This window comes from Ranitomeya imitator, chromosome 1 (assembly GCF_032444005.1).
Source record: "Ranitomeya imitator isolate aRanImi1 chromosome 1, aRanImi1.pri, whole genome shotgun sequence".
NCBI classification, from domain to species: domain Eukaryota; kingdom Metazoa; phylum Chordata; class Amphibia; order Anura; family Dendrobatidae; genus Ranitomeya; species Ranitomeya imitator.
This window is the reverse complement of record NC_091282.1, coordinates 148,593,370-148,615,244: the sequence shown is the minus strand read 5'-3', so window position 1 is coordinate 148,615,244 and position 21,875 is coordinate 148,593,370.

Genomic DNA, 21,875 nt, shown 5'->3' with positions numbered 1-21,875 from the left:
ACAGATGCATACTCTCCGGGCTGCAAGGGATCTGTGGTCCCTCCAGCCGGAGTGCTGGTATCCGGACGTCCACAGACTGCCCAATCCGCCATCGACCCGTCCACCGATGTGCCCTGGAGCTGTCCATCAGACACGCTGTTCCGGAACGTCGCCGACACATGGGGCACCGGATTCGGACTCCAAGCGACAGGGGGAGACGCTGCTTGTACTGGTGAGGGTACCTCGCGCTGACTGGCGCCAGCCGCACTCCCGGCCGCCACAGAAGGCTGTCCGCACCACAGCCCTGGAGCAGGGGGACCCCCCGCCGCTGCTGCAGGGGCTGACCCGGCGCCGTCCAGCCTCGGGACACCCGCCCCGCTTCCATCCACCGCTCCACCAGACCCAGCTCGCACTGCCGAGGCAGGCCGTGCGGCAGGCACAACACCGCCGCGGCCTCCCGCTGTTCTAGGCCCCTGGCGCTGCCCGGCATGTCTAGGCTCCAGCCCCACCACACCACAAGGTGAGGGCCTCGCAACCGCCGCTGTGCCCTGCCTGGCCGTCGGATTCCTCCCAGGCTGGGGCCTACTCGTAGCTTCCCTTACCGGCGCCCGGCCTGGAGGGTTCCGGGAGGGGCTCCTGCGCCTGTGGGGGGCACGTGGCCCGGAATCCGGCGATAAGCGCTCGGGGGCATGACCGCCGAGCTCTTCGATCCAGAGGGGGACCTCTGACAGGGATCCGCCACCGCCACCATCCACCAGGTGGGCCACCTGCGCCTCCAACCATCCAGGAGGGCGAGAAGCTGAAGCCGCCCTCAGGCTCTGTAGGACAGCGTCCACGCCGGCCATGATTCACTGAGAGGTGAGCGGGAACTGACCAGCCCCTGCCCCCTGACTCCTCTCTAACCCCTCCAACCACTAGCCCCCACCCCCCATCTAATTAGACTATTCCGCCCACCCCCTCCTCTCCAACCCATTGTCACGCTGGCCTTCGCTTAGGCCATGGGGGAGGGGACGGCTCGCTCTGGCCTGTCCTTTTGCAGTCTATCAGATGGGGCTTGTTTCCTAGGCAAATCTTGTTATCTGCTTATAGCCACGTTCACACCTTCAGTATTTGGTCAGTATTTTACATCAGTATTTATGAGCCAAAACCAGTAGTGGAACAATCAGAGGAAAATTATAGCAGAAACATGTCTCTACTTCTGTATTTATTACCCACTCCTGGTTTTGACTTACAAATACTGAGGTAAAATACTGAGAAAATACTGATAGTGTGCATGTATAGTTCTAACCAGCAGATGGTGGATATGCCACTGGTCCAAAGTGTTCACTCACCTGTGCTGCAAACAGAGGCAGCTTTGTCTTCATCATTGGTGGAGTGAAGTGGAACTGAACCTAGCCGGATCTGGAAAACCAAGCTCTAAGGCCACGTTCACACTTTCAGTATTTGGTCAGTATTTTACCTCAGTATTTGTAAGCCAAAACCAGAATTGAGAGAAAAATGTAGAAGTGGTGACTAGGGTTGAGCGACCTTTACTTTTTTAGGGTCGAGTCGGGTTTTGCGAAACCCGACTATCTCAAAAGTCGAGTCAAGTGGAATCGGCCGATTATCGCAAAAAGTCGGGGATCGACCGAAACACGAAACCCAATGCAAAGTCAGTGGGTTTTATTTTTTTTTTATTTCTATTTATTTTTATTTTTTTTTTTGCTCTCTCTCTCTCTTCTCTCTATTCTCTCTCTCTCTTCTGTCCCTACACAGAAAAGCTGGGTTTACACATTGCAAGTCGCTACAGCGCACAAGCGAAAAAAATGCCGATAGATGTGCACGCCCCTGACACCTATGTAATCACTCTGCCCACGCTCCTTCATTGGCTGAAAAAATGGTGCTAAACACGTCATATGAAACGCGACTTTGGCGCCAAGATCGCCGACCGCATGGCCTACCCCACACAGGGATCGGGTCGGGTTTCATGAAACCCGACTTTGCCAAAAGTCGGCGACTTATGAAAATGAACGACCCGTTTCGCTCAACCCTAGTGGTGACGTGTTTCTGTTATACTTTTCGTCTGATTGTTCCCCTCCTGGTTTTGGCTTACAAATACTGATGTAAAATACTGACCAAATACTGAATGTGTGAACGTGGCTATGAGCAAATAAAAAGGCTTGGCAAGGACACTAGCCACATCTAATAGACTGCGAAAGTAGCCCGTATCTTAAACCATGAGCAGCATACTATAAAACTAGAATACTTCTGTTCTTAAGAACAGGAAGGATTTTTAATAAGAGGCACTTTTGCTACTTTATTTTACAATCATTTTCCAGTAGTACCCATTTACCAACATGAGACATTTCATGTAAGGGTAACTGCTGTGGATTTTTTCCAGCGGGCTTTCGGGTATGTGCACACGTTGCGGATTCTCTGTGGATCCGCAGCGCTTTTTGAGGTGCAGAAACGCTGCAGATCCACAATTGATTTACAGAACAATGTAAATCAATGAGAAAAAAAAATGCTGTGCACACTTTGCGGAAAATCCGCTGCGGAAACGTTGCGGTTTAAAAGAAGTAGCATGTCACTTCTTTTTTGTGAATCTGCAGCGTTTTTGTACCCATTCCATTATAGAAAACTGCAGGGGTAAAAACCGCAGCAAATCCGCAAGAAAACCACAGCAAAAACGCACAAAAAACGCTGCGGAACCGCAGGTGCGTTTTCTGACAGGAGAGGCAGAATCCGCACCAGAAATTCCTAAGCCTAATCCGCAACATGTGCACATAGCCTTATACAACTAGAATGGCAAATTAGAACATGTGATTATTTTTTAAATAGATTTTGCTAGCAGTATGTTCCTAAAATCACAAGAACGATGATTAACGTTGTCCTCGTTACAGCGTCTTTATGCTGCAAGTTACAATACATTTTCTTTTCTGGCGTTCTGCTTGAGGGCGCTGTAATGAGTATGCTCTCTTAGATGTCGGCATCTCCCTAATGCACACTATAATTTCCTTTTTCAGCTGTCGCTGCCATAACTGAGTCGACTCTTGCACTTTTTGTCAGAACGGTCTCAAACTTTGACAACAAGCAATAAGCTCTCTCCATTCTTGTCTTTATTCAGTAACTTTCATCTGGATAGATGAACACTGGTGAAACCTACTGGAGCCAAAGAAAATTTTCACAAGCCAAAAATAATAAGGAAAAGTGGAAAAAGTCTGGAAGCAAGCAAAAGAAGTCGTGAATCTGAAATATATTAGCTATTGACAATAAATGAAAGTGAACAGATACATTATTAGTAAAACTTATGTCACTGCTATTATAAGGGTAATATCAAATCAGAGAAAACACGGAAGCTTCTTGCCAATAAAAATATTAAAGTTTATTGATAATGCATGTAAAAGCTAAAAAAGTCCAATAGTATTCAATGGCGATAAAGTGACAGAATCTACTGACTGCATAAGGTAAATACATCACAAGAAACCTATAATAATCACATGATCCCAAAATTGTAGAAAATAGGCAAAAAAAGTTCTTAAATGTGCATAAAATCATGTGACAAATTTCTACAAGCCCAAAGAAAAGCAAGACACAAGTATTAACAAGTTAGTTGCCGTATATGTGGTTAATATGAACCATACATGTGTCACAATAAACATGGGCTGAAAATAACATGCCTACAAATATATGCACATGAATAAAATGCCTCAGTTCACATTCACTAATATGCTACAGAAAAACAGGAGTAATAGAATAGTAGTTCTATTACTCCTGTTTTTCTGTAGCATATTAGTGAATGTGAACTGAGGCATTTTATTCATGTGCATATATTTGTAGGCATGTTATTTTCAGCCCATGTTTATTGTGACACATGTATGGTTCATATTAACCACATATACTGCAACTAACTTGTTAATACTTGTGTCTTGCTTTTCTTTGGGCTTGTAGAAATTTGTCACATGATTTTATGCACATTTAAGAACTTTTTTTGCCTATTTTCTACAATTTTGGGATCATGTGATTATTATAGGTTTCTTGTGATGTATTTACCTTATGCAGTCAGTAGATTCTGTCACTTTATCGCCATTGAATACTATTGGACTTTTTTAGCTTTTACATGCATTATCAATAAACTTTAATATTTTTATTGGCAAGAAGCTTCCGTGTTTTCTCTGATTTGATATTTGTTTAAATTGGAAGTGCTCTAATTTAGGCCGTTGTTTTGGGTATATATTATAAGGGTAAGATTAATCCTAAAATCCCTCTATATAGTGTACATCCTACCTGTGTACATGAGACATACGTGAATACAGATAGCACTGCCCCTGCAGCTGTGATTCCGAAAATTACAAGATGATACCTACAAACACATTAAAAAAATAAACATGTCAGTATAAAGCTTCTTAAAGCAACATACATATAATTTTATGTAACAGAGGAATGCAAAGATTAACTTCCTCTACAGTTGCAAAAAAGTATATAGGATGCCGTATGATAGATCTATCAGTTGTGAGCTTCTACACTATTTCATAAGGGAAAAAAAGCCTAATAGAAATTCATGAGCAACATTTTTATGAAAATATACGGGTTGAAATCAGGAAGATCTCAGTATCCAGTCCCCTTTAAAATCAACTAAGTAAAGGTCAAAATTCTTAATAAATGCCTAAACTAACCTATGAGGGCTTGTTAATGTATTGGAGTATAAAAAAAATGCAATGTTAAAAGGCATGCAACACCACACTAAACACTAAAGACAGCTATAGACAATCCTAGAATTGACAGTAGACTAATAGTAAATGGTGGATAGTAGGGTTGAGCGACCTTGACCTTTTTAGAGTCGAGCCGTGTTTCGCGAAACCCGACTATCTTAGAAGTCGAGTCGAGTGGAATCGGCCGATTATCGCGAAAAGTCGGGTATCGCCCGAAACACGAAACCCAATGCAAGTCAATGGGGGAGCATAGTCGGCAGTGAGTGGAGGCCAGGAAAACACCTACACTGCCCATTTTAATGGCAAAAACATCCATTCTTGTTAAAAAAGCTTGTCAATCGTAATTTACCTTATAATAATTGGAAGGCATTTGAAATTGGGGGTCATTTGGCTAAAGTTGTGGGGGGTAGGGCTGGTTCAAGTAATTAGTGGGCCCAGTAAATCTGGACCACGTCACGGCAGTGGAGCAGGGAGAGGTAAGTATTTCAACTTTGCAAGTGCTGTGATCCTGAGCAAGCAGGGGGGGCCCACTCGTTGGCATTGGCACTGGCACAGGGCCCCTCAAAGTACAGCGGTGTGTTTGCATGGCGGGGGCGCCTCCCACTGGCAGCAACACTTTTGCGTACTATGAGAGGCCCTGTGCCAGTGACGTCGCCAACTAGTATTCCTCCCCCCACCTGATGAAAGAACCTACACTTTCATCTGCACCTTCCTCTTTGTCCCCGTGTAAGGTGGTATGGTATGCGGGAAGAGGAACCTGACTTTCAGCAGGGTCACAATCTTGCTGTGTAGCGTGCACGGGGAATTTTGCGTTATGGGTCAATGTACCAGCAGACTCATCTATCACTGGCTGGGCAATGGGCAGAATGAGGAGGAAATACAGATATAGGCCCAAAGAATAAAGTTGGCTAAATGCAGTTCAAAATTGGTAACACAGGACTAACCAGGGGGCATTGCAGTGGAGGACAACTGGAATGAGAGGCTGACACAGAGAGTAGGCCCAAATCAGTAAGTAGTCGAAATGCAGTTCAAAATTGGCAACCGTAGTAAACAGGCGGCACAGCTTTGTTCAGTGGAGGAGAACAGCAAGGAGTGGCAGACACCGATAGTAGGCCCCAACCCAACTAGTAGGCCAAATGCAGTCTAACATTAACAACTACTTAACGAGAGCCTGAAAATGGAATTTCAGGACAGGAAACCAGGAGAACAGCAAGGAGTGGCAGACACCAATAGTAGGCCCCAAACCAACTAGTACGCCAAATGCAATTTAATGAGAGCCTGAAGATAGAAGTTCAGGAAAGGCAACCTGGAGAACACCTTGGAGTGTAACACACCATCTCTCTACACCCCATACCCATTTTGTAGGCCTAATGCAGTGTAGTTTCCAAGAACTACTAAACGAGAGCCGGAAGATCGAAGCTCAGGAAAGGCAACCTGGAGAACACCTTGGAGTGGAACACACCATCTCTCTACACCCCATACCCAATTTGTAGGCCTAATGCAGTGTAGTTTCCAACAACTACTAAACGAGAGCCGGAAGATCGAAGCTCAGGAAAGGCAACCTGGAGAACACCTTGGAGTGGAACACACCATCTCTCTACACCCCATACCCAATTTGTAGGCCTAATGCAGTGTAGTTTCCAACAACTACTAAACGAGAGCATGAAGATCGAAGCATTGGCGAGGAAACCTGGGGAACACCTTGGAGTGGAACACACCATCTCTCTACACCCCATACCCAATTTGTAGGCCTAATGCAGCGTAGTTTCCAACAACTACTAAACGAGAGCCGGAAGATCGAAGCTCAGGAAAGGCAATCTGGAGAACACCTTGGAGTGGAACACACCATCTCTCTACACCCCATACCCAATTTGTAGGCCTAATGCAGTGTAGTTTCCAAGAACTACTAAACGAGAGCCGGAAGATCGAAGCTCAGGAAAGGCAACCTGGAGAACACCTTGGAGTGGAACACACCATCTCTCTACACCCCATACCCAATTTGTAGGCCTAATGCAGTGTAGTTTCCAAGAACTACTAAACGAGAGCCGGAAGATCGGAGCTCAGGAAAGGTAACCTGGAGAACACCTTGGAGTGGAACACACCATCTCTCTACACCCCATACCCAATTTGTAGGCCTAATGCAGTGTAGTTTCCAACAACTACTAAATGAGAGCATTAAGATCGAAGCAATGGCGAGGAAACCTGGGGCACACCTTGGGGAGGCAGACACCGTTAGTAGGCCCTACCAAAGTTGTACCCCCAATGCAGTTTTAAAATTCCTAGAGGCTGAAAACAAGACTATTGACGCTCAGCTTTTTTCAAAGGAACACAGCTGAATTGAGTGGCGCAGACAGACACAGGTAGTAGGACTTAACCCAAAAATGTGGCTCACTGCAGCTTAAAAAAGTTACAGGGGTACACAAGCAGCAGTGCTCTGGGCAGTGGAGGACAATTTCAATAGTGGACCGCAGACAGACTTTGTACGCCTACTATTAAAAAAAGGATGCTCTATGCAATTAAAAATAGGTTCCAGGGGTCCACGGGCAGCAGTGGTGTGGTCAGTGGACGAGTATTGGAAGGAGGGACCGCAGACAGGCGTAGTAGGCCTAACATAACAAAATTAGGCTGTAGACACTGTAAAATTGGTTCCAGGGGTACACGGGCAGCAGTGGTGTGGTCAGCGGAGGAAAATTGGAATTAGGGACTGCAGACAGACATTGTAGGCTGTCCCCTGTGGACCATGCATCCAACACATTAACCCAGTGCGCCGTAATGGACACGTAACTTTTTGTGGACATGCCTACTGGTCCATGCGTCTCTTGTCAGGTGCACCTTTCTACTGTTTGATTGCCTGAGTGCTATGACAATGCAGACTTTTTCATGCCGGTGGAGGGCTGGGATGGCTTTTCTCGCAAAAGAAATGTCGACTGGGTAGCTTGAACCGTTGCACAGCGTAGTTCATCTGGGCTTTCTAAATATAAAACAAAGAAAAAAAGGAGGCTACATGCACTTTCAGCTGGGTTCCAGGGGTACACGGCCAGCATTGGTCTGGTCAGTGGAGAACTATTGGAAGGAGTGACCGCAAACAGGCATCGAAGGCCTAACATAATAACACATTGCTGTTGGCAATTTTAAATTGGTTCCAGGGGAACACGGGCAGCAGTGGCCTGGTCAGTGTAGTAGTAGTAGAAAGAACGGACCGCAGACAGGCATCGAAGGCCTAAAATAAAAAAATTGGGCTGGCTGTAGGCAATTTTAAATTGGTTCCAGGGGTATACGGGCAGCAGTGGTGTGGTCAGTGGAGGCCTAGTGGAAGGAGTGACCGCAGACAGGCATCGAAGGCCTAACAATAATAACACATTACTGTTGGCAATTTTAAATTGGTTCCAGGGGAACACGGGCAGCAGTGGCCTGGTCAGTGTAGTAGTAGTAGAAAGAACGGACCGCAGACAGGCATCGAAGGCCTAAAATAAAAAAATTGGGATGGCTGTAGGCAATTTTAAATTGGTTCCAGGGGTACACGGGCAGCAGTGGTGTGGTCAGTGGAGGCATATTGTAAGGAGTGACCGCAGACAGGCATCGAAGGCCTAAAATAATAACACATGGCTGTAGGCAATTTTAAATTGGTTCCAGGGGTACACGGGCAGCAGTGGTGTGGTCAGTGGAGGCCTAGTGGAAGGAGTGACCGCAGACAGGCATCGAAGGCCTAAAATAAAAAAATTGGGCTGGCTGTAGGCAATTTTAAATTGGTTCCAGGGGTACACGGGCAGCAGTGGTGTGGTCAGTGGAGGCCTAGTGGAAGGAGTGACCGCAGACAGGCATCGAAGACCTAAAATAATAACACATGGCTGTAGGCAATTTTAAATTGGTTCCAGGGGTACACGGGCAGCAGTGGTGTGGTCAGTGGAGGCATAGTGGAAGGAGTGACCGCAGACAGGCTTCGAAGGCCTAACATAACAAAAATGTCAATACAATGGTATTGTCAGTGGCAGGCATTGAAGGATGTCAGCGCATAGACTAAACATTGGTGGAGCTGTGAGATAATTTTGCAAGTGGTAGAGCACTGTTTGAGCTGGGGGGGGGGAACTGTCTTGTGGCCGGCGGTACAGGCCCAGGGCCCCTCATATTACAACGGTGTGTCTGACGTTGGGTGCGCACCACCACCGCCAGAGACACTTTATTGTACTAGGAGGGACCCAGTGGCAGTGCCGTCGACCAAAAGCGGGCACACCCACCTCTTCAGACAAACAGCACTCTCACGGGTGCTGTCGCCAAGTGTCGATACCACGGCCCCGTGTGGGGAGTTTGGCCATTTAGTGAGGTGTAAACATGTCGTATGCTGGACAATCAGGTGCAGAAAATTACGAGATTGGAAAAGGCATTCAGAATAGTCCACAGGCAAGACCTTTTCATAGGAAAGCTAGGTGTCAGCCGGGCAAGGTGGGGCAAAAGATTTCGAAATCCAGTTGTGGTTCATTTTAATGAAGGTTAGATCATCTACATTTTGGGTAGCCAGACGAGTCTTTTTTTCTGTTAGTATTGAACCTGCAGCACTGAATACTCTTTCTGATAGGACACTAGCTGCCGGGCAAGCAAGCTCCTGCAATGCATATTCTGCCAATTCTGGCCAGGTGTCTAATTTTGATGCCCAGTAATCAAATGGGAATGACGGTTGAGGGAGAACATCGATAAGGGATTAAAAATAGTTTGTAACCATACTGGACAAATGTTGTCTCCTGTCACTTTGAATTGATGCTGCAGTACCTGTCCTGTCTGCGGTCATAGCAAAATCACTCCACAACCTGGTCAGAAAACCCCTCTGGCCAACGCCACTTCTGATTTCTGCCCCTCTAACTCCTCTGGTCTGCTGGCCCCTGCAGCTCGTGTGAGAACGATCATGGGCGCTGTGTGCAGGGAATGCCAGAAGCAAACGGTCAACAAGAGTTGATTGTTTGGTTGCGAATATTAGTTCCAAGTTCTCATGTGGCATTATATTTTGCAATTTGCCTTTATAGCGAGGATCAAGGAGGCAGGCCAACCAGTAATCGTCATCGTTCATCATTTTAGTTGTGCGTGTGTCCCTTTTGAGGATACGTAAGGCATAATCCGCCATGTGGGCCAAAGTTCCAGTTCTCAAATCTGCGGTTGTGCTTGGTTGAGGGGCAGTTTCAGGCAAATCCACGTCACTTGTGTCCCTCCAAAAACCAGAACCCGGCCTTGCCGCGCCACCAATTTCCAGTGGCCCCGGAAAAGCTTCCTCATTAAAAATATAATCATCCCCATCATCCTCCTCGTCCTCCTCCTCCTCTTCGCCCGCTAACTCGTCCTGTACACTGCCCTGGCCAGACAATGGCTGACTGTCATCAAGGCTTTCCTCTTCCTCAGCTGCAGACGCCTGATCCTTTATGTGCGTCAAACTTTGCATCAGCAGACGCATTAGGGGGATGCTCATGCTTATTATGGCGTTGTCTGCACTAACCAGCCGTGTGCATTCCTCAAAACACTGAAGGACTTGACACATGTCTTGAATCTTCGACCACTGCACACCTGACAACTCCATGTCTGCCATCCTACTGCCTGCCCGTGTATGTGTATCCTCCCACAAAAACATAACAGCCCGCCTCTGTTCGCACAGTCTCTGAAGCATGTGCAGTGTTGAGTTCCACCTTGTTGCAACGTCTATGATTAGGCGATGCTGGGGAAGGTTCAAAGAACGCTGATAGGTCTGCATACGGCTGGAGTGTACGGGCGAACGGCGGATATGTGAGCAAAGTCCACGCATTTTGAGGAGCAGGTCGGATAACCCCGGATAACTTTTCAGGAAGCACTGCACCACCAGGTTTAAGGTGTGAGCCAGGCAAGGAATGTGTTTCAGTTGGGAAAGGGAGATGGCAGCCATGAAATTCCTTCCGTTATCACTCACTACCTTGCCTGCCTCAAGATCTACAGTGCCCAGCCACGACTGCGTTTCTTTCGGCAAGAACTCGGACAGAACTTCCGCGGTGTGTCTGTTGTCGCCCAAACACTTCATAGCCAATACAGCCTGCTGACGTTTGCCAGTAGCTGCCCTATAATGGGAGACCTGGTGTGCAACAGTGGCAGCTGCGGATGGAGTGGTTGTGCGACTGCGGTCTGTGGACGAGCTCTCGCTTCTGCAGGAGGACGAAGAGGAGGAGGAGGGGGTGCGAACGGCTACAGCCAACTGTTTCCTAGACCGTGGGCTAGGCAGAACTGTCCCAAACTTGCTGTCCCCTGTGGACCCTGCATCCACAACATTCACCCAGTGTGCCGTGATGGACACGTAACGTCCCTGGCCATGCCTACTGGTCCATGCATCTGTTGTCAGGTGCACCTTTGTGCTCACAGATTGCCTGAGTGCATGGACGATGCGCTCTTTAACATGCTGGTGGAGGGCTGGGATGGCTTTTCTGGAAAAAAAGTGTCGACTGGGTAGCTCGTAGCGTGGTACAGCGTAGTCCATCAGGGCTTTGAAAGCTTCGCTTTCAACTAACCGGTAGGGCATCATCTCTAACGAGATTAGTCTAGCTATGTGGGCGTTCAAACCCTGTGTACGCGGATGCGAGGCTAAGTACTTCCTTTTTCTAACCATAGTCTCATGTAGGGTGAGCTGGACTGGAGAGCTGGAGATCGTGGAACTAGCGGGGGTGCCGGTGGACATGGCAGACTGAGAGACAGTGGGAGATGGTATTGTTGCCGCCGGTGCCCTAGATGCAGTGTTTCCTACTACGAAACTGGTGATTCCCTGACCCTGACTGCTTTGGCCTGGCAAAGAAACCTGCACAGATACTGCAGGTGGTGCGGAAAATGGTGGCCCTACACTGCCGGAAGGGATGTTGCGTTGCTGACTAGCTTCATTGGCCGAGGGTGCTACAACCTTAAGGGACGTTTGGTAGTTAGTCCACGCTTGCAAATGCATGGTGGTTAAATGTCTATGCATGCAACTTGTATTGAGACTTTTCAGATTCTGCCCTCTGCTTAAGGTAGTTGAACATTTTTGACAGATGACTTTGCGCTGATCAATTGGATGTTGTTTAAAAAAATGCCAGACTGCACTCTTTCTAGCATCGGATACCTTTTCAGGCATTGCAGACTGAGCTTTAACCGGATGGCCACGCTGTCCTCCAACAGGTTTTGGCTTTGCCACGCGTTTTGGGCAAGATACGGGCCCGGCAGATGGAACCTGTTGCGATGTTGATGCCTGCTGCTGCCCCTCCTCCTCCGCTTCAGAACTGCTGCCGCCTGCACCCTGTTCCCCCAATGGCTGCCAATCGGGGTCAAGAACTGGGTCATCTATTACCTCTTCTTGTAGCTCGTGTGCAACTTCGTCTGTGTCACCGTGTCGGTCGGTGGTATAGCGTTCGTGATGGGGCAACATAGTCTCATCAGGGTCTGATTCTTGATCATTACCCTGCGAGGGCAATGTTGTGGTCTGAGTCAAAGGACCAGCATAGTAGTCTGGCTGTGGCTGTGCATCAGTGCACTCCATGTCAGATTCAACTTGTAATGGGCATGGACTGTTAACTGCTTCACTTTCTAAGCCAGGGACGGTATGTGTAAAGAGCTCCATGGAGTAACCCGTTGTGTCGCCTGCTGCATTCTTCTCTGTTGTTGTTTTTGCTGAAGAGGACAAGGAAGCGACTTGTCCCTGACCGTGAACATCCACTAACGACGCGCTGCTTTGACATTTACCAGTTTCACGAGAGGAGGCAAAAGAGCTAGAGGCTGAGTCAGCAAGATAAGCCAAAACTTGCTCTTGCTGCTCCGGCTTTAAAAGCGGTTTTCCTACTCCCAGAAAAGGGAGCGTTCGAGGCCTTGTGTAGCCAGACGACGAACCTGGCTCCACAGCTCCAGACTTAGGTGCAATATTTTTTTTCCCACGACCAGCTGATGCTCCACCACTACCACTACCCTCATTACCAGCTGACAATGAACGCCCCCGGCCACGACCTCCTCCACCAGACTTCCTCATTGTTTTAAAAACGTAAACAAACTAACGGTATTTGTTGCTGTCACACAACTTACACGGTGAGCTATAACTTCAGTATGATTTAGCTACCCCTTTACAGGTGAGTGAGACCACAACGAAAATCAGGCACAATGTTACACACTCTGTTGTTGGTGGCAACAAATGAGAGAGATGCCACACACGCAGGACTGTCACTGAAGCACAAATGTAAATATTAATCTCCCACTGATTTGATTTTTTTTTTTTTTTCAGGAGACTTTAGGAAAAAAAAATAATAGAATAAAATGATTTTTTCAGGAAGAATTTAGAACCAAATAAAATAAAATGATTTTTTCAGGGAGAATTTAGAAAACAAATAAAACAAAAAAAGACTTTCTATGGCCCACTGAGTGAGAGATGACGCACACAGGAGTCAGGAGTGGCACACAAGCCCAGAGGCCAATATTTATCTCCCACTGATTGATGTAGTGATTTTTTCAGGTAGATTTTGGAACCCAAATCAAGCTAAAAAAATAATAGGCTTTCTATGGCCCACAATTGGAGAGAGAGAGAGAGATGGCACACCCAGGAGTCAAGACTGGCACACAAGCAGAAAGGGCAATATTAATCTCCCACTGATTTGTTTTTTGTTTTTTTTTCAGGGAGACTTTAGGAAAAAAAAATAATAGAATAAAATGATTTTTTCAGGAAGAATTTAGAAACCAAATAAAATAAAATGATTTTTTCAGGGAGAATTTAGAAAACAAATAAAACAAAAAAAGGCTTTCTATGGCCCACTGAGTGAGAGATGACGCACACAGGAGTCAGGAGTGGCACACAAGCCCAGAGGCCAATATTTATCTCCCACTGATTGATGTAGTGATTTTTTCAGGTAGATTTTGGAACCCAAATCAAGCTAAAAAAATAATAGGCTTTCTATGGCCCACAATTAAAGAGAGAGAGAGAGAGATGGCACACCCAGGAGTCAAGACTGGCACACAAGCAGAAAGGGCAATATTAATCTCCCACTGATTTGTTTTTGTTTTTTTTTCAGGGAGACTTTAGGAAAAAAAAATAATAGAATAAAATGATTTTTTCAGGGAGAATTTAGAAAACAAATAAAACAAAAAAAGGCTTTCTATGGCCCACTGAGTGAGAGATGACGCACACAGGAGTCAGGAGTGGCACACAAGCCCAGAGGCCAATATGTATCTCCCACTGATTGATTTATTGATTTTTTCAGGTAGAATTTAGAACCCAAATCAACCAAAAACATAAATAGGCTTTCTATGGCCCACTATTTGTGAGAGAGATGGCACGCTCAGGACTGGCACACAAGCCCAGAGGCCAATATTAATCTCCCACTTTTTATTTTTTTTCAGGGAAAATTTATAAACCCAATAAAAAAATAAATAAATAGGCTTTCTATGGCCCACTATCTGAGAGAGAGAGATGGCACGCTTAGGACTGGCACACAAGCCCAAAGGCCAATATTAATCTCCCTTTTTTTTTTTCAGGGAGAATTTATAAAACCAAAAAAAAAAAATAAATAGGCTTTCTATGGCCCACTATCTGAGAGAGAGAGATGGCACGCTTAGGACTGGCACACAAGCCCAAAGGCCAATATTAATCTCCCACTGATTGATTTATTGATTTTTTCAGGTAGAATTTAGAACCCAAATAAAGCAAAAAAAAAAAAAAGGGCTTTCTATGGCCCACTGAGTGAGTGATGATGCACACAGGAGTCAGGAGTGGCACACAAGCCCTGAGGCCTATATTTTTCTCCCACTGATTGATGTAGTGATTTTTTCAGGTAGATTTTAGAACCCAAATCAAGCAAAAAAATAAATAGTCTTTCTATGGCCCACTATTTGTGAGAGAGATGGCACGCTCAGGACTGGCACACAAGCCCAGAGGCCAATATTAATCTCCCACTTTTTTTTTTTGTTCCAGGGAAAATTTATAAACCCAATAAAAAAAATAATAAATAGGCTTTCTATGGCCCACTATCTGAGAGAGAGAGATGGCACGCTTAGGACTGGCACACAAGCCCAAAGGCCAATATTAATCTCCCACTGATTGATGTAGTGATTTTTTCAGGTAGATTTTATAACCCAAATCAAGCAAAAAAATAAATAGGCTTTCTATGGCCCACTGAGTGAGAGATGGCACACACAGGGATGGCACTCTAGCAGAAATGTCAATCTTAATCTCCCACAAAAAAAAAAAAAAAAAAACAGGGAGTGTCCAACAATTACTATCTCCCTGCAGTAATCTCAGCCAGGTATGGCAGGCAGCAATAAGGAGTGGACTGATGCACAAATTAAATAAAAAGTGTGGACAAACAAAAAAGATAGCTGTGCAGAAAGGAAGGAACAAGAGGATTTGTGCTTTGAAAAAAGCAGTTGGTTTGCACAGCGGCGTACACACAGCAATGCAGCTATCAGGGAGCCTTCTAGGGCAGCCCAATGAGCTACAGCGCTGAGGGGAGAAAAAAAAAAATGTAGCTTCCACTGTCCCTGCACACCGAAGGTGGTGTTGGGCAGTGGAAATCGCTACAGCACAAGCGGTTTGGTGGTTAATGGACCCTGCCTAACGCTATCCCTGCTTCTGACGAAGCGGCAGCAACCTCTCCCTAAGCTCAGATCAGCAGCAGTAACATGGCGGTCGGCGGGAACGCCCCTTTATAGCCCCTGTGACGCCGCAGACAGCAAGCCAATCACTGCAATGCCCTTCTCTAAGATGGTGGGGACCAGGACCTATGTCATCACGCTGCCCACACTCTGCGTTTACCTTCATTGGCTGAGAAATGGCGCTTTTCGCGTCATTGAAACGCGACTTTGGCGCGAAAGTCACGTACCGCATGGCCGACCCCGCACAGGGGTCGGATCGGGTTTCATGAAACCCGACTTTGCCAAAAGTCGGCGACTTTTGAAAATGAACGACCCGTTTCGCTCAACCCTAGTGGATAGTATTTCTTGCTCAGGCTGAATTTACACTGGCCGAGGACAACTATTAAAGGGGTAGTCCACTACTAGAACCACCCCTTCACGATCTGAATGTAAAATAAAAGTGCCGATACTCACCTTCCATGCCGGCACGCGGCCAATCAGAAGCCGCGACGTCATTCTCATTCACAAAACTGCTAATTCTAGGAATTGAGGACCTGCGAATGACGTCGCGGCCTCTGATTGGTCGCGTGCCGGTCACATGGGCGGCACGCGACCAATCAGAAGCCGGGACGTCATTCACAGGTCCGAAAGGCGCGCTTTTTAAACAAAGAAGCCTTCCAGTTAGCAGTGTGAAGTCCAGGGGCCGCCGGAGAGGTGAGCATATCAATATTTTTTATTTTAATTCTTTATTTTACACATCCCTATGGATCCCAGGGCCTGAAGGAGAGTTTCCTCTCCTTCAGACCCTGGGAACCATAAGAATACCTTCCGATACTTGATGTCCCATTGACTTGTATTGGTATCGGATATCGGTATCGGCGATATCCGATATTTTTCGGGTATCGGCCGATACTATCCGATACCGATACTTTCAAGTATCGGACGGTATCGCTCAACACTAGAGGTGAGTATCAGTGTTTTTCTTTTATCTGTACAAAAGACTCAGATGGAGAGTTATCCTAGTAGTGGACAACTCATTTAAAGGACCGTTGTTTGGCTACATGTAGTGATGGACAATCTTTAATAAAATCGTTCTGTGTACACAGAGCACCATTGTTCTTGGTGGCAGATATTCTGTCTAGAAGGTTGATACTTACGGAAGCAAATATTCCTACTAACGCTCAATATTAATTATTGATTAGTGTATATCTACCCTTAGTTTTTAATTAGTAATATTCCAAATAAAATATAAGTTAGTCAATTTATTCAGTTCTTAGAACTTGGTTGTTAGGTTCTGATGGATTTCAGCCATCATTAGTTAGACTCAGCAGGGAACCAAGAAGTTAGCATATAACTTTTCAACTGATTTCAGCATGTTGGGAGTATATATTGAAAGCTACCTTAATTGATATGTTTCTCATAGCATAAGCCGAGCATGTTCACATGAAATGATGGAGGCACGGTGTGACTTGTCTCATGGAGACGAGAATGTTCTCTGACTCCCAGGCAGATTTTGTTTGAATAGCCTGGTTCACTTGTTTTGCTCCGAGAACGTGACCGAGCCACCCTCCATGCTAACTGGCAAAAGTTTCAGATTTTCCTTCAACTGTCAAGATTAAGGCCATTCTGTCTAATTCTGTCTAACGTTCTCTAGGGAGCAGTCCTAAAATAAAACAGTGTTTATTTTTATACAGATTCTCACAGTGCTGTAACATTTTTGTGACTTCCTGGGATATTTCTAGCCATTTAGTTGCCAAAAGCGTACTCAGAGGTAGTTCTGTCATTATTTCTATGGGTTCCTTTTCCCACATTGAACAGTATCTTATCAGAGAAGTGAGCATTCCAGATCAAGCATGAAAACAATAGCTGACAAGTATAGAAGAAAGTGACTTATTACATCTCTGTTAACAAAACATCATGCTTTAAACATAAAGATACCAAATGTAAATTTGTGGTGAAGAATCAACAACAAGTGGAACATAATTGTGAAGTTGAATGAAATGTATTGGTTATTTTAAATTTTTGTGTAAATTCAAAAACTGAAAAGTGGGGCGTGCAATATTATTTGTCCCCTTTAACTTAATACTTTGTTGCGCCACCTTTTGCTGTGTTACAGCTGCAAGTCACTTGGGGTATGTCTCTATCAGTTTTGTACATTGAGAGACTGAAATTCTTGCCCATTCTTCCTTGACAAACAGCTCGAGCTCAGTGAGGTATGATGGAGATCGTTTGTGAACAGCAGTTTTCAGCTCTTTCAACAGATTCTCGATTGGATTGAGGTCTGGACTTTGACTTGGCCATTCTAACACCTGGATACATTTATTTGTGAACCATTCCATTGTAGATTTTGCTTTTTGTTTGGGATCATTGTCTTGATGGAAGACAAATCTCCATCCCAGTCTCACGTATTTTGCAGACTCCAACAGGTTTTCTTCAAGAATGGTCCTGTATTTGGCTCATCCATCTTCCCATCAATTTTAACTATCTTCCCTGTCCCTGCTAAAGAAAAGCAGTCCCAAACCATGATGCTGCCACCACCATGTTTGACAGTGGGGATGGTGTGTTCAGGGTTATGAGCTGTGTTGCTTTTGCGCCAAACATATCGTTTGGCATTGTTGCCAAAAAGTTCGATTTTGGATTCATCTGACCAGAGCACCTTCTTCCACATGTTTGGTGTTTCTCCCAGGTGGCTTGTTGAAAACTTTAAACACTTTTTATGGATATCTTTGAGAAGTGGCTTTCTTCTTGCCACTCTTCCATAAAGGCCAGATTTGTGCAGTGTACGACTGATTGTTGTCCTATGGCCAGACTGTCCTACGTCAGCTGTAGATCTCTGCAGTTGATCCAGAGTGATCATGGGCCTCTTGGCTGCATCTCTGATCAGTCTTCTCCTTGTTTGAGATGAAAGTTCAGAGGGACGGCCAGGTCTTGGTAGATTTGCAGTGGTATGATACTCCCTCCATTTCAATATTATTATTATTATTATTATTATTATTATTATTATTTATTTATATAGCACCATTGATTCCATGGTGCTGTACATGAGAAGAGGTTACATACAAGTTACAAATATCACATACAGTAAACAAACTAACAATGACGGACTGATACAGAGGGGCGAGGACCCTGCCCTTGCGGGCTTACATTCTACAGGATTATGGGGAAGGAGACAGTAGGTTGAGGGTTGCAGGAGCTCCGGTGTTGGTGAGGCGGTAGCTCCGGTATGATCACTTGCACAGTGCTCCTTGGGATGTTTAAAGTTTTGGAAATCATTTTGTATCCAAATTCGGCTATAAAGTTCTCCACAACAGTATAACGGACCTGCCTATTGAGTTCCTTGGTCTTCATGATGCTCTCTGTGCTTCAGACAGAACTCTGAGACTATCACAGAGCAGGTGCATTTATACTGAGACTTGATTACACACAGGTGGATTATATTTATCATCATTAGGCATTTAGGACAACATTGGATCATTCAGAGATCCACAATGAACTTCTGGAGTGAGTTTTCTGCACTGAAAGGAAATGGGCCGAATAATATTGCATGCCCCACTTTTCAGTTTCTGAATTTCCACAAAAATTTAAAATAACCAATAAATTTCGTTGAACTTCACAATTGTGTTACACTTACTGTTGATTCTTCACCAAAAAATTACATTTGGTATCTTAGTGTTTGAAGCATGATATGTGGAAAAAGGTTGAAAAGTTCCAGGGAGCCGAATACTTCTGCAAGGCACTGTAAGTCATAAGATTCCTATAAAAGATTCCTATAATTTTGTAACTTGTTTCTTTGCTAAGCATTATAATATAATGATTAAACAGCCATGACATGACATGGATTTTCAAAGTAAATTTTCCAGCCTCATCAGGTCTAGGAAATCTATTGTAAACTGTAAATGTATACAAATGTAACCTTAACCCCTTAGCGACCGCCGATACGCCTTTTAACGGCGGCCGCTAAGGGTACTTAAACCACAGCGCCGTTAATTAATGGCGCTGTGGAAAAAGTCCATAGCGCCCCCCAGAGGCTGATTTTCTCCGGGGTCTCGGCTGCCGAGGGTAGCCGAAACCCCAGAGAACATGATTCGGGGGGTTTTTAACCCACCCCGCATTTGCGATCGACTGTAATTAACCGTTTACCGGCGATCGCAAAAAAAAACAAAAAAAAACAAAAAAACGCGATCTCTTTTTAATTTCTCTGTCCTCCGATGTGATCGCACATTGGAGGACAGAGAAAAGGGGTCCCAGGTGGCCCCCCAATACTCACCTAGCTCCCCCGATGCTCCTCGTGTCTCCCGGTGGGCGCCGCCATCTTCAAAATGGCGGTCGCATGCGCAGTGCGCCCGCTGGCCAGCACCGGGAGAATCTTTGGGGTCTCGGCTGCCGGGGGTAGCCGAGACCCCAAAGAGCATGATCGGGGTCGGTATTACCGACCCCTGTTTTGCGATCGCCGGTAATTAACTGTTTACCGGCGACCGCAAAAAAAAAACAAAAAAACGCGATCTCTTTTTAATTTCTCTGTCCTCCGATGTGATCGCACATTGGAGGACAGAGTAAAGGGGTCCCAGGTGGCCCCCCAATACTCACCTAGCTCCCCCGATGCTCCTCGTGTCTCCCGGTGAGCGCCGCCATCTTCAAAATGGCGGTCGCATGCGCAGTGCGCCCGCCGGCCGGCACCGGGAGAATCTTTGGGGTCTCGGCTGCCGGGGGTAGCCGAGACCCCAAAGAGCATGATCGGGGTCGGTATTACCGACCCCTGTTTTGCGATCGCCGGTAATTAACTGTTTACCGGCGACCGCAAAAAAAAAAAAAAAGTAAAGTGTAATTCTCTGTCCTCTGATGTGATCGCACATCAGAGGACAGAGAAATAGGGGGATTCGGGGACCCTAGCATACTCACCTAGGTCCCTGGATCCTCTTGCTGCTCCTCCTGGCCGCCGGCAGAAGAACATGGCGGACGCATGCCCAGTGCGCCCGCCATCTGTCTCCATCTGCCGGCCGGCAGGAGAACAGCAGTTGGGGCTAAAATTAGGGTTAGGGGTAGGGTTAGGGTTAGGGGTAGGGTTAGGGTTAGGGGTAGGGTTAGGGGTAGAGTTAGGGGTAGGGTTAGGGGTAGGGTTAGGGGTAGGGCTAGGGTTAGGGCTAGGGGTAGGGTTAGGGCTAGGGTTAGGGCTAGGGTTGGGGCTAAATTTAGGGTTAGGGTTCTTTCACACTTACGTCGGTACGGGGCCGTCGCAATGCGTCGGCCCGACATACCGACGCACGTTGTGAAAATTGTGCACAACGTGGGCAGCAGCTGTAGTTTTTCAACGCATCCGCTGCCCAATCTATGTCCTGGGGAGGAGGGGGCGGAGTTACGGCCATGCATGCGCGGTCAGAAATGGCGGAGGCGACGTACAAAAAAACGTTTCATTGAACGTTTTTTTGTGCCGACGCTCCGCCAAAACACAACTGATCCAGTGCACGACGGACGCGATGTGTGGCCATCCGTCACGATCCGTCGGCAATACAAGTCTATGGGCAAAAAACGCATCCTGCGGGCACATTTGCAGGATCCGTTTCTTGTCCAAAACGACGGATTGCGACGGAATGCCAAACGACGCAAGTGTGAAAGTAGCCTTAGGGCTAGGGTTAGGGTTGGGGCTAAAGTTAGGGCTAGGGTTGGGGCTAAAGTTAGGGTTAGAGTTGGGATTAGGGTTAGGGTTTGGATTAGGGTTGGTATTAGGGTTAGGGTTGGCATTAGGGTTACACTTGGGATTAGGGTTAGGTTTGGGATTAGGGTTAAGGTTAGGGTTGTGATTAGGGGTGTATTGGGATTAGGGTTAGGTTTGAGGTTAGGGTTGAGATTAGGATTAGGGGTGTGTTGGATTTAGGGTTTTGATTAGGGTTATGGTTAGGGTTGACATTAGGGTTGTTTTGGGGTAAGGGTTGTGATTATGGTTAGGGTTAGTGATTAGGATTATGGATCAGGTTGGGATTAGGGTTAGGGGTGTGTTGGGGTTAGGGTTGGAGCTAGAATTGGGGGGTTTCCACTGTTTAGGTACATCAGGGGGTCTCCAAACACGACAGCCAATTTTGCGCTCAAAAAGTCAAATGGTGCTCCCTCCCTTCTGAGCTCTGCCGTGCGCCCAAACAGTGGGTTACCCCCACATATGGGGCATCAGCGTACTCGGGATAAATTGGACAACAACTTCTGGGGTCCAATTTCTCTTGTTACCCTTGTGAAAATAAAAACTTGGGGGCTACAAAATCTTTTTTGTGGAAAAAAATAAATATTTTTTTATTTTCACGACTCTGCATTCTAAACTTCTGTGAAGCACTTGGGCATTCAAAGTTCTCACCACACATCTAGATAAGTTCCTTGGGGGGTCTAGTTTCCAAAATGGGGTCACTTGTGGGGGTTACTACAGTTTAGGTACATCAGGGGCTCTGCAATCGCAACATAATGCCCACAGACCATTCTATCAAAGTCTGCATTCCAAAACGGCGCTCCTTCCTTCCGAGCTCTGCCGTGCGCCCAAACAGTGGTTTACCCCCACATATGGGGTACTAGCATACTCAGGACAAATTGGACAACAACTTTTGGGGTCCAATTTCTCTTGTTACCCTTGTGAAAATAAAAACTTGG